The sequence below is a fragment of the Peromyscus maniculatus genome, chromosome 21 (assembly GCF_049852395.1).
Source record: "Peromyscus maniculatus bairdii isolate BWxNUB_F1_BW_parent chromosome 21, HU_Pman_BW_mat_3.1, whole genome shotgun sequence".
In the NCBI taxonomy this organism is placed as follows: Eukaryota; Metazoa; Chordata; class Mammalia; order Rodentia; family Cricetidae; genus Peromyscus; species Peromyscus maniculatus.
The window spans coordinates 71,540,625-71,554,372 of record NC_134872.1 but is presented as its reverse complement, the minus strand read 5'-3'; the positions used below and the strand labels follow the sequence as shown (position 1 = coordinate 71,554,372).

The 13,748-nt window shown below is 41.5% G+C and overlaps 1 pseudogene; it reads right to left on the bottom strand.

Moving 5' to 3' along the window:
• Nucleotides 1-921: 921 nt before the first annotated feature.
• LOC143269984 (high mobility group protein B1 pseudogene) lies at nucleotides 922-2,216 on the bottom strand (annotated as a pseudogene).
• Nucleotides 2,217-13,748: the final 11,532 nt, after the last annotated feature.

Here is a 13,748-nt window from a genome sequence, read left to right as displayed (position 1 = left end):
CAACTGAGATTTCCTCTTCCCAAATGACTCTTAACTTGTGCCAACTTGACAAAAAAAACTAGCCAGGACAAACCCCAGTTTAACCTTTTGTGTTCCATCATTCCATCTTAACCCTTCAGAAAGTGAATTCTGTATATCATTTTCTATGAAAGCTCCTGAACTACAGACCTGAATATCTAATGCTATCATCCACAAATGAGAGAAAACATGCAAAATTTGTCTTTCAGGGGCTGGGTTACCTCACTCAGAATGATTCTTTCAGATCCATTCATTTGCTTGTGAATTTCATTTTTATTAATACCTAGATAATATTCTATTGTATAAACATACCACATTCATATTATTTATTCATCAGTTGATATACATCTAGCCAATTTGTGTTTCCTGGATATTGTGAATAGGGCAGAGATGGATATGGATGAGTAGATATTTCTATGATAAAACAACAAATTTTGAAATCAAACATTCTAATACAAGCCAAGAATAAACTAATCTAAAACTTAAATATGCTGGAAAAAGACAGTAGGAACATTAAAAGTTTTTGTTTTCTATGATTAAATCATTATTTCTATTAGAGCAGAAAACTTCATATGCAAAGTAAGAACACACCACAGTCTATTACATACAGTTTCCAAATTTGATCCTGTTCCATTCAGTGTTTATTGGTGTAGTAAGCAGTGATCTCAGGTGGGATGCAAAGTACCCATGTCATATGTTCATGTGTTCACAGGCTGCATGGAAGTCACATGATGCAACATAGGCAAGTAGTGCAGGAAATATCTTGGAATCATTATGCAATTGATTTTGAATTATTTTTTTATCCTGGCATATTCAGAAACGTTTTACCATTGCCCAATTTATACTCCTACATTCAGGTATGCAACCTAATGTGTGTTATGACCCACAGTTTAAGAAATTGCATTCTTTTTTTTTTTATAAAAAAAAATGTATTTACTTAGAAGCATTCAGAATGTCAACAAAACAGCTGCAATTTTTTTTTGCAATTACAGAGTGGTATTCAGTTAACAGAACAACAATTATCTTCGTAATAAGCTGCATCAGAGACAACTGAAGATGAAAAAACAAAAAAAAATAAATAAATAAAAACAAACAAACAAAACCTACCGTCCCCATATATAACTAATTTGTGCTGTGCACCAACAAGAACCTGCTTTAAATTTCCATGCCAATTTACAACCCCCAGACTGTACCAGGCAAGGTTAGTGGCTATTGAGAATACCACCAGGACAGGGCTATCTAAAGACACATTCGGTAGTGTGTTAACTATACAAAAAAAGACACTGTACAGTTTAAAAACAAATCTTACATAGCCTTACATTTCAATTTTTTTCTTTAAAAGGAGTGAGTTGTGTACAGGGGGGTTAAATGCTTTATAGACAAGAAAAAAACTGCGCTAGAACCAACTTATTCATCATCATCTCCTTCTTCATCTTCGTCTTCCTCTTCTTCCTCCTCTTCCTCATCCTCTTCATCCTCCTCCTCATCTTCTTCTTCCTTCTTTTTCTTGCTCTTTTCAGCCTTGACGACCCCCTTCTTCGCCGCATCGGGTTTTCCTTTAGCTCTGTAGGCAGCGATACCCTTTCTGTACTTCTCCTTCAGCTTGGCAGCCTTCTTCTCATAGGGCTGCCTGTCGTTCGCAGCGGTGTTGTTCCACATCTCCCCCAGCTTCTTCGCCACGTCCCCTATGGACAAGCCGGGGTACTCTTCTTTGATTTTGGGGCGATACTTAGAACAGAACAAGAAGAAGGCCGAAGGAGGCCTCTTGGGTGCATTTGGGGTCCTTGAACTTCTTTTTGGTCTCCCCTTTGGGGGGGATGTAGGTTTTCATTTCTCTCTCAAAACGAGCCTTGTCAGCCTTTGCCATGTCTTCAGATTTCCCCTTTTCTTTAGCAGACATGGTCTTCCACCTTTCTGAGCACTTCTTCGAGAACTCTGAGAAGTTGACAGAAGTATCTGGGTGCTTCTTCTTGTGTTCCTCCCGGCAAGTTTGCACAAAGAATGCATATGAGGACATTTTGCCTCTTGGCTTCTTAGGATCTCCTTTGCCCATGTTTAGTTGATTTTCCTCTGCGAGGCACAGAGTCGCCCAGTTGCCCGTCCGGCTCGCGCTGGCCCCGGCGCTGTCTCTATGGAGCTCAATGTACTGCAGTGGCTGTGAGAGCGGGAGCCAGACACACAGCCTCCTCACTCTCTCCGCTCTGTGTAAGAAATTGCATTCTTAAAAAAAAAAAAAAAAAAAAAAAAAAAAAAAAAAACAGAAAAAAGAAAGGAGAGAAAAGAAATTGTGTTCTAGTGCATGTTACTAATATTTTTCTAGTCTTACTAAAAGAAAATTCAATCTTTTATCCAATAAACAGGCACCAATCTGTTGTGTTTCTAAAACATTGTAATGGCCAGGCAGTGGTGGTGCATGCCTTTAATCCCAGCACTCTGGAGGCAGAGCCAGGTGGATCTCTGTGAGTTCGAGCCTGGTCTACAGAGTGAGATCCAGGACAGGCACAAAAACTACACAGAGAAACCCTGTCTCAGGAAAAAAAAAAAAAAAGAAAAACAGCTGCACCTAAAACATTGTAATGAAGGGATGTGTAATGGTGGATCTTCAATGTTGAATTGGATTTAGAATCACCTAGGAAACACACCTCTGGGACTGTCTGTGAGGGGGTTTCCAGAGAAGTTTAACTGGGCAAGGAAGAGTCACCTTGAATGTGGGAACTCCATCCACAGCCCGGGATCCTGTACGATATAAATAGGACACAATAACATAAACACCAGCCGTTCTTCTGTTTCCTGGCTGAGGAGATAGGGAGAGCTGCCGCCTCAAGCTCCCGCTGCCTTGCCTTCCCACACACCCTTCCTTCTTGAAGTTTCCTTTGTGAAGTATTTTGTCACCGCAATGAGAAAAATGACTAACAGGATCAAAAAGTAAAATAATTATTGCTATATGCAACAATGTGACTGAATCTCACAATTGTATGCTAATAGAGGAGGCCAGACACACACACAAAAAAAAACCCTCAAAATTGTATTATTTCAGTATTAGACAGGCAAAGAATATATATGGACCAAAAAGCTACACTTTTACCATAAATGTACAGAAAAGTTGAAAAAGTTAAAAGGTAAGAACTGATTCCATATGTAAGCACTAACCAAAAAATTGCCATCATCCACGTATTAGTATCAGATCCAGTAGACTTAGGAAAACTAAGAATGAAGACAGGGATATCAATGATGATAACTGCATTAATATAAATAGTGTCTTTTATATCTGCAATGGGCCTAAGCATAACCTCACTAATACAGTGTCTGAGTCAGAGCTCTATGGCTGTGAAGAGAAACCATGACCACAGTAACTCTGATAAAGGAAAGCACTTAATCGGGGCTTGCTCACAGTTTCAGAGGTTTAGTCCATTGTCATCATGGTGGGGAGCATGGCAGCGTGCACACAGACATGGTGCTGGAGAAGGAGCTGAGAGTTCTACATCCAGATCCTCAGACAGCAGGAAGAGAGAGAGAAGCCTCTGGGCCTAGCTTGGGTTTCTGAAACCTCAAAACTCACCCCCAGTGACATAGTTCCTCCAACAAGGCCGTATTAATCCTTTCAAATAGTGCCACTCCCTGGTGGCCGAGCGTTCACATCTATAAACCTATGGGGGCCATTCTTATTCACAGCCCCAAACAGTAAAGATTTGAAAATGAATCAAGAAGTAAGAAAACCATTAATTGCCCTGCCTGTATGGCTTGGTCCTAGAAACCTGCCTGGGGTGGTGAGGAAATGAAAAAGGACAGACACACAGACATGTGTACAGAAAATCTGGGTTCACTTAGGCTGTGTTTGCTCTGATAGAAGGTACCTATTACACAACAACCCAGACCTTCAGCTGTAGCTCAGGGGAAGGGTTAGCTAGTCTATGTAGATCTCTGTAGGCCAACATTGTGAGAGTGTAAACACACAGGAGGAGGAAGCTGCAGTTACTGGGCTTCACACACACTTGTCAATCATCTGTAAACACTCACACTCACATACACACCATCAACATTCACACTTATCCAGAGGAAGGATTTTCCATCCCTCTGATCCTGAACCAGGGAGAGGAGGGCTTTGCCGGTTTCTCATGGGTTTGAGACATTGTCTGCTGTGGGATGTTCTGTATGTTAAATGTGTTGCTCTGATTGGTTAATAAATAAAACACTGATTGGCCAGTAGCCATGCAGGAAGTATAGGTGGACAAGGAGAGAAGAGAATTTTGGGAAGTGGAAGGCTGAGGCAGAGAGATGCTGCCAGCTACCGCCATGACAAGCGAAATGTAAAGTAAGCCACGAGCCACATGGCAAAGTATTGATGAATAGAAATGGGTTAATTTAAGATAGAAGAACTAGATAACAAGAAGCCTGCCATGGCCATACAGTTTATAAATAATATAAGTCTCTGTGTGTTTACTTGGTTGGGTCTGAGCTGCTGCCGGACTGGCGGGTGAGAGAGATTTGTCCTGACTGTGGGCCAGGCAGAAAAACTCTAGCTACAATTGTCCCTTGACATGGCCGTGCCAGTATCAACAATACACATTTCCTCGGGACTTCATATGCTCTTTACAAATTTACCAAGGCTATCTAAGTTCCCCACAATTAATTATCATGGAATTTAAAATCTTTGTACTGAATCAGTACATCAAGGACACCCAGCAAAAATGTGGAATATTCAAACAACATGATTAGTAAATTTTAAACAACTGACCTGACGCACCTCCTGTCACCAACATTAGAGTGTACCTTGTAGTTAAGACATTCCATCATCATAAGTATTTATCAAAGACACTATATGCTTTTTACTACAGAATATAGCATATTAAATCTTTAACAACTGAAATTATACAGAATATTCTAACCAGAGTGGATTAAAACTTAAACTGGATCACAGGGGAAAAAAATCAATAATTGGAAAATTCCCCAGTGGTTACATATTATGCTTTAAAACCCATGGGTCAAAGATGTAGTCAAATAGGAAATTAGAAAGTATTTTGAAAAAATAAATGCATGACATCAAATCTTGTGAGGTAAAATTAAGATAGGGCCAGGGAAATATGCAACCTTGAGTTCACCTATGAGTAAAGAGAGCAAGCTAAAATTTAACTACGTGATGATTTATTTCAAATGTTGGGGGAAATTCCAGATGGAAAGAAATCAGAAGAAAAAAATTAAGAACAGTGAGTGATAAAAGAGAAAACAAATGTAGAACAGAGAAGAATGTACCAGTTCAGCACTGACTTGCTTTTAGGGGTCACAAAGCTGCCAGACTACCAAGAGACCTGATGGTGAGGTTTGAGCTTGAAGACACATTTCCTAGCATCTGTTACATGACCCTAAAAATAATATAAATTTGTATCCAACAACATTTTGAAGTTTTGCTCAAATCTGAAAATTTCTAACAAAACAAATAACTAAGAACACCTAAGAAATTCCAAATATTCTTGTATTGGCCACAGACATTTAATGTAGTTAAAATCCTTTTCCACTAGCACACTTCTAAGTAGAATACTGAAGGCTTTGATTTGTTTCCTGCATGCTGTTGAATCAACACAGCTGTTAGACCACACCACACAAGACTACACACACACACACAGAGAGAGAGAGAGAGAGAGAGAGAGAGAGAGAGAGAGAGAGAGAGAGAGAGAGAGGAGAGAGAGAGAGAGAGAGAGAGAGAGAGAGAGAGAGAGAGAGAGAGAGAGAGAGAGAACATCCATTCATAGAAGGTCTATGCCATCCTCCTGCCTATCATATGCCCAGCCCTCCCAGGTGTTGCAGCTGATAAAATTTATCTTTCTTGAATTTCCTCTTTACCTGAGAACTGCCAGAAGTTGTCACATTTTAGGGTCTTATTTGTCAGGCCCAAAGGAAATTTCAGTTCCCCAAACTCCAAAAGGCAGTCCAAATATCCAGAAGTAAGTTCAACCTGGACTACAGGAGGATTTGGGGCTGTTAGAAAAAAGCCAGCATTCCTCAGGAACTTGTGAAATTGGTTCCCATCTACCAAAGAGTCATTTCCCTTGCTTCTGACAGAAGGGACATCTGGCTACCTGCCGTACCTATTAGCATATCAAAGCTCATGCCGACCTCCAGGCTCCCTCAGTATCACTAGTACCTGTTCCATGTTTCAAAGTCCATGCTAGCATCCTGGCCCTTCTCATCTCCTCCTCTACCCTAAACTTCCTAAACTCACAGACCTCTCTCCCCACAGCTACTCATTTTCCTTACAACCCTGCTATTCTGATGTTTCTCCCCCATACCCTCTTTGCTCTACTCAGGCTTCTTTCTCTATGCTCTGTGTCCTCTATCCTCTACTTTATCTTCTCTCTTGCAGATAGCCCTGGGCATGTCTAGCTTGCTGGACATGTTTAGTCTATTTTGTTATCTCTTTGCTCTGGACTCTTCCAGATGCCTCTGGCTGTTCTCTCTCTCATATCTACAATAGAAACTTTCCCCTTAACTATATATACCATGGAGTGGTTATGGTATCAGTTTATAGATTATTGGAAGTTCATGCCTGGTTTCCTTTGGACCTGCTCTGATCATCCAATTTCTTCTCTGATCATCCACTGAGGCATGTGGAAAACTGGAAAGAGCAGTGACTTGGAAGTCAGAGAGGATCAGCACCCCCTTCCCTCGTAAACACTTACCTTACTTCTGGTAGATCACACCCACCTTCCTCATAAGTACTTACCTTACTTCTAGTAGCAACACTATCCAAGGTATTTGTCTCACTAGGGCTCAACTCCCTCCTCAGTAGGAGAAAGGAAATACATTATTTCAGGGGCTGGGGTTATAGTGATTCTACACACAGCTTGGAATCCAGAGCAGGTCTAGGCTGCTTCTGTCAGGATCCATCTTAAAAACCACAATCGCAATTTTGCTACCACTGAGCTCCATTTCTTCTATGTACATTAGTTTGCCTTCTCAGCTAAACTATAAAGAGACAAAAGTTATATTTTATTTTCCCATATGTTCTCTGAGCACTTAGTATGAGGTTATACAGTAATACCAGCCAGGCTAACAGGGACCAGAGAAGAGGACAAGGCAGGGGTGGTGGGAAGGATTAGAAGGTGGAGGAGAAGAGAGAGGATGGTTAGTATTTACTGTTGATAGACCCCATCCACATTAAACTTTGGACAGAGGTTTACATTCCATGGATATATCAAGTCTAAAATCCTGCCGTCCCAATAGTACACATTAGGTCACTGCCCTCTAAACTGTCAAGATTCATCTCAGTAGGTCGATCTGGACCTTCCTAGTTCAAAAGTCCTTCTTTCATCATCTCTACACTGCACTGTTCATGATAAATACCCACAATGCATTTGCCGCCAAGTTGATAATTCATGCCCTAATAGGAATGAGGATCATTCAAATAGACAGAGGTAGTCCAAGAGTCAAGGTTGTCATATAGGTGGTTGAGAAGTGATGTCAATATGGGCCACTTGGGAACCCTCTTACCAGTAGGTTACATGAACCAAGTTAAATTCCACTAAACCCACACAAACAGAGGGCCCTGACTGACTCTTTCAGTCACTGGAAGAAATAAAAGTAAGTTAGGCATTCCAGGGATATTCAGGACCATTCCTACCCAGAGTGCTTTACTCTGGGATGCTGTGGGATTTGCTGTCCAGGAATCAGAGTTGAGTGTACTTGCTTTCAACTTGGCTGAGTCCAAGGAGGCAGAACATCCAACAAAAAGTTACCATGCAGGATTAGAACTTGCAGACATGTGGTCTGGGAGTCCCTATTGGCTACTACTCAGAGGCTCAGGAATTCCACTTCATGTGAATGATCTGCACCTGTGTATTCTTGTAGTCCAGCAGTTGGGGGAAGTAGGAAAGCTACCTGCCTGCCTACCTGCATGAGGCATTGCACTCCAAGAAGCTATGACTGGCTGGACTAAAGCGCTTTAGGAAATCTTATTCTAAGAACACGAGCTGAGTAGGGACTGTCAGACTTGAGCTCCCCTATCTCAGGGTATTGCGTTCCCATCACATTCCCCAGTTATTCTAGAAAATAACACATGAGAAAGGGTAAGAACTAGGTTGATCTAAGGCCACCTGGAGACCTTTTCTGCTGGTGTCACTATACAGAGCACCAGTAAGACCTGTGCATGATGAGATGGGTTGGTTAATCCCCTTAGAGATGCCACAGGGATCCACAAAATATAGAATTTTTGCACTCAAATGGGTCTTCTGATCGTCTGGTCCTTGCAGGTCAGGAGATGGAGTTCCATGACCCAGGCTTCAGTTTGTGTTGCTGACTTCCAACCATCATGGATTCTTTCCTAGATTACTCTAAAGAGGAAACCGAGGGACCTTGTGGGGCTGCTACCACCAACATGGCGGTATGTCACTCTTAACCCTCCTCAGGTTTACCACAGCCAGACACTGGTCTCTGCCCTGTCATCAAGCAGAGCCATTTGCGGCCTCTCATCAGAAGACTTTGTCCAATAGAATTTGACCTGATTCATGATTTCACCTTTAAAACAACTTTTACCACTAACCCAAAATCATCATGAAAGGAAAAGTCAATTTTTTATTGCACACAGGTGAATATGTTTTTGGGTGACTTGATCTCCTTGGACAGATAGGATTCCAGCCTAGTACTGTTTGGCTAGCCTTAGGCTCTTTCTACTATAAACATTTTGTAACCAGCAGTTTCTATTCCAACAAAAGCACTTTATCCACTTTTCATGTTATTTTCCATGTTCCTTTCAGCTCTTCTGGCCAAGAGCAGGTTGTAAGAATCCCTTGACTCTCAACCTCACTTTGGTGGCACTCGAACCCTAGTCATCTAATACCCAATGTATCTGAAGCATGGGAAATTTGATTGAAAAATGATGAATAGACCATAAACAGGCATTGATTTAAACCATGGTGATTACAAAGATTTATTGCTCTAAGAAGCATACATTGACTAAAAAAAAAAAGTGAGGTCAAATTTTGACATTGAATTAGCAATAAATATTGATATATACTCGAGCAGAAAGGCAGTAGATATAAACACTCAGTGCATATTGAATCTAAAAATGAGTCATTTGCTCCTTCTATTCCTCATTCCCATGATGTACACACACACACACACACACACACACACACACACACACACACACACACACACACACACAATGTCCCGTTAAAACATAAGAAAGAAGATGTCCCAATGAAGAGATATTTGGACATTATCCTTGCCAGCCATGGGGAAACCGAATCTTCCTACAGCCATGGCAATGAAGTTGTTCACAGCTTGATTTTCGTTTAGGAACTGGAATGGTTGCAAGATAGCGTCAGAGAAGAGACCCTTCTTAGCACAGTTAGTTGGAAGAACATTGTTCCTTTCTACCCTGTTTCAGAAAGGACTATTTGATTTCATTAAAAACTGGTGGTTTCAGAACATGAAAGGCACATGTGTGTAGGTCACGGGTCTGGGTGGAAAGCAAGGCATGTGGTCAGCAAAGTACTGGGAAGTTGCCTTACACTTTTGTTCAGATACTGTGATTTTATACCATTTAGAATACTTCCTCCACTGCCTGCCTACGTACTCATGGACAGTCTGTCTTTTTGTCTCCTTTTGGGTGATGCAGGCTGTTTTCCTATGGCCCACTGAGTTTTATATGCAAGCACCTGTCAAAGTCTTGGGGTTACAAAAGTTGGCCCTGATGTTCAATAGATAACATTTTAACAACACTGTGACATCACCGAAATTACATAAAATTCACATATGTATTTATATAATGAAGACACCTATTGATATATAGTAAGATCTGTATTCTGGGAGATCTGCAACCTGGACAAAATGAAGAGCTTTGAAAAATAGCCAGCCATCACAGCATGCTCCTATAATCCCAGTGCTTGAGATGTGACAGGAGGAGAATCAGAAGTTCAGTGTCACTCTTAGCTTCGTGGTGAGCTAGAGGCCAACCTGGGATAGATAAGTCCCTGCTTAAAACAAACAAACAAATGAATGATTAATAAACAGAAAAGGAGGAAAAGGGGAACCTCCCAGAGCAGAGTCACCCCCCCCCCCTAAGCCCAGCCTTTCTCTCAATGGCTGCGCTCCTCTGCCTCATCTAGCTGCTAGCTCTGAGGTGATCTACCAAGGAGACCATGTCACAGCCAGGGCTGGAAGATATCTTTATCACATCTCTCCACAGATTCAGTTTCTTGTACTTCAAGATAACAAGCAGCCAGCCTGAGGCAATGCTCCTTCTTTCCTGCAGCAGGAAGCAGAAAAATGTAAAAGCAAAATATCCTTGAAAGAAATTAAGAAAAATTTAAATTATTGAAGAAATATTCTGTGTTCCTGGATTAGCAGGTAGAATCCTTATGGTGGAATGCAAGCATTGTTAAGGTGGAAGGTTATCGCTGTCAAGGTGGCAAAACTTCCAAGATTCATCTGCAAGATTAACAAATTCACATACGAATTTCAGCTTCGTCCTTTAGAGCAATTTTTACAGATCCTAAAATTAACATAGAGTTTAAAGGATTCCCACATAGTTAAGCCCACCTGTCCTGGAACAGCAGCCTCCTACCTGAGCTTGGAGCAGACCTCAAGCAGCAGGCATGGCTGGTGATAGGAGGGGGAAGGCGTAGCTCTGCTGGACAGCAACCAGATGGAGCTGGGAGAGGGAAGCCAGCTCAGAGCGCTGCCAACTGAGATGGCGTGGAGCAGAGGCCACAAGGAAAGAGCAGCAGTTCTGCCCCACGGTGCCCTGGGGTAGGGAGGGCTAGCAGCAAGCAGGAGGAGAGAAAGGGGAAGATAAAAAGAGGGTCTTAAAAGACCTGGGAGATCAGGAGCACAGACCGTTAGGTACATTTAAGAAAACATGCGTTGTGAAGCCACCTTCCTTGGACACAGCAGCATGTCTCAGTCCACCTTTAGAAACATCAAGAGGTCACTTCAGTGGTTCTGCCCTTATGGAAAGTTTGGCTTTATGGAGGCTGAACAAAGTCCACATTTCAAGTGGGTTGAAGGCATAGTTTTGAGACAGAGATTACAGAAAGATCCCAATAGGACATTTATATACAAAAGAGATGGATGGGGCTGAAGAGATGGTTCAGTGGTTAAGAGCACTTGCTGGTCTTGCACAGGACTTACGTTCTGTTCCCAGATCCTATAGCACCCAACTGTAATTCCAGTTCCAGGGGATCCGACGCCCTCTTCTGGCCTCTAAGGGACCTGAACTCACATGAACACATATACACATAATTAAAAATAAAATTAAGATTAAAAATGTTAAGATATTGACATACATGAAATTCAGATTTGCTGGTCACAACAAGTGGATGTGTCTTGGTGATAATGAATTTTCTTATGAGTGTTTTATTTAAGCATTTCTTTTCTTTTCTTTTTTTTTTTTTTTGTTTTGTTTTTTCAAGACAGGGTTTCTCTGTGTAGCTTTGTGCCTTTCCTGGGACTCACTTGGTAGCCCAGGCTGGCCTCGAACTCACAGAGATCTGCCTGGCTCTGCCTCCCGAGTGCTGGGATTAAAGGCATGCGCCACCACCACCCGGCTAAACATTTCTTATGAGTGTTTTAAAGAAATAAAAACATGAAACTGTGAGAGGGAAGATTATGGAGAGAAGTTTGATGAAAAGATGTGATTGTGTTTTGCTAACTTTGGAACTAGGAATACACATGACCTTAGTGTTGTCTTCAAGGTCAGTTAGGACATTCTCACTTATGGCCACGTCCCCATATGTTCTTGTCATATCTGTGTAGTTCAATTTCATTTTGGTCAGAAGGAAGAGTCATATTTTCCAATACATAAAGACTGTGTAGTTATTCAAAATGCCCCACTTAGATGACAGAAAGCCAAAGAGACCTAAAGAGAAGGGTGACTGTGACATATTGGTGTTTGACTTGCCAGGACCTGAAAAACACTCTAGGTTAATAAACATGCAGCTCAAAACCTGGGAAATGCAATATTTGTGGGACTAACACCATGAGAGATAAAATGATGGCACAGGCCTAAAGAAAAAAAGGCAGATAATGGGAAACGGAGCATGCTGCCTCAGACAGCCTCGATGTATCCTTGATGGCTGATTGAGATTGCTGTAGAAAGAAGGGACATTCTGCCTGGGTCAGACAGTGTATCTGTGTTCCCAAGAGGTTAAAAGTATGCCTGTTTAGAGGCTTCTAATAGAAAACTGTTGTAGTTTGCCTGAAACATGTTCTCTCTAAGCAGAGAAGACAAAAGAAAGCCAAAGCAGAGAAGAAAGGCCTACCAGAACATGCAGTCTTTAGAATGAAAGGAACCTTCACCCTGCCAGATGGCCTGAATCTTTGGTGAAATAATCGATGTTGAGCTTCAGGAGGAAGCTTTGGGGTCAGTAGAAGTAATAAAGAAAAAAGGCATTTCCACCAGAAAGAAAAGTAAGCATGGGTTGAAAGAAGTGTGATTAAAATAAGAATGGCAAGAACTGGTCAGCAGAGGTGGTGGCCATGGAGGGTCTGGAGTGGTCTACAGGCATGGCGGCAGCCCCTAAGGATTAGCTTCTGTGAGCTGCGGTGGGTATAATGGAGAGGCAACTGCCACTGAAGGTGGCAGTGGTGGGACCAGCTATCTACCCCTTTGTGGTCCTGTTTTTCTTGGTCAAGGTGGCTATTTCAACAAAGAGAATTGCAGAGGTGGAGTGCTCACCAATGGAAACAATAGCCAGAACTTCACAGGACGAGGCTCCAAAATCACCCTCAGCAAGCACTACAGGGATATTATGAAATATACAAATGTATACACATTTCTCCAGAACACTAACAAGAAGTTGATTTTTTTCTTTATTAGACTAGCTTTGCAAACATTCTACAAGAGGAGGTGCTGAGGTTTCCATCTCTAGAAGCATTGTAGGTTGGTTTTTTTGTCTTTCCTTTTTGAGCACTTCTTTTATATTTATTTTATTTTTATATATGTGCACAAAGGTGTCTGTCATATGTGTGCAAATGACCACAGAATCAAGAGGTTGTTGGATCCCTGGGAAGTGGAGTTGTAGGTGGTGATGAGACACCTTACATGGATGCTAGGAACCAAACCCCGACCCTGCAAGAGCAGGAAGAGTTCATGACTGCAGAGCCATCTCTCCAGGCCCTAGGGAGGCTTGTTTGTTCATTTTGCTTGTTTGTTTTCTGTATAATGTAACTGGCATAATTGGGAATGAAGATAAAACTTGGAGCCAATAGTGAGAAAATGGATCATATAAAGAAGGGCTGTCAAAAATATAAAGCTTGATTTCGTTATTTGTAAATGCTCAAATGTGTGAAAGCTGAACACATTTTTTTTATTTGTTCTGCCTTTTGATTCTGAAAAGAAATCTGCCTTGTCCCACTTCTAGTTGAAACTTGCAAATCCACTTGTCTAGTGGGATCTCTATGAAGTTAGCTATGTCTGGATGTCCTCCTGCAGAACACTGTATAACTAGTGTACTCATGGTAGGCAACACTATCATCACCGTGAGCCAATAAATTTATATCTTAGCCCTTAATCTTGTCAGTTCTAGAGTGCATAACTCCTAAGCCTGCTAATTTCCTTTGTTTACTGGGAAAAAAGTGAGTGAAGAAACTTATGTTTGTTGATGATAAAAATAATTTATTTAAAAAATAACAAAGATACTTATTTATCTTCCCTCAGTCCTCAGGAGTCATGTTGTAGTGTAATCCTTCCTTACCATGCACCACCACCACACTCATTAGGACTCCATCATTGA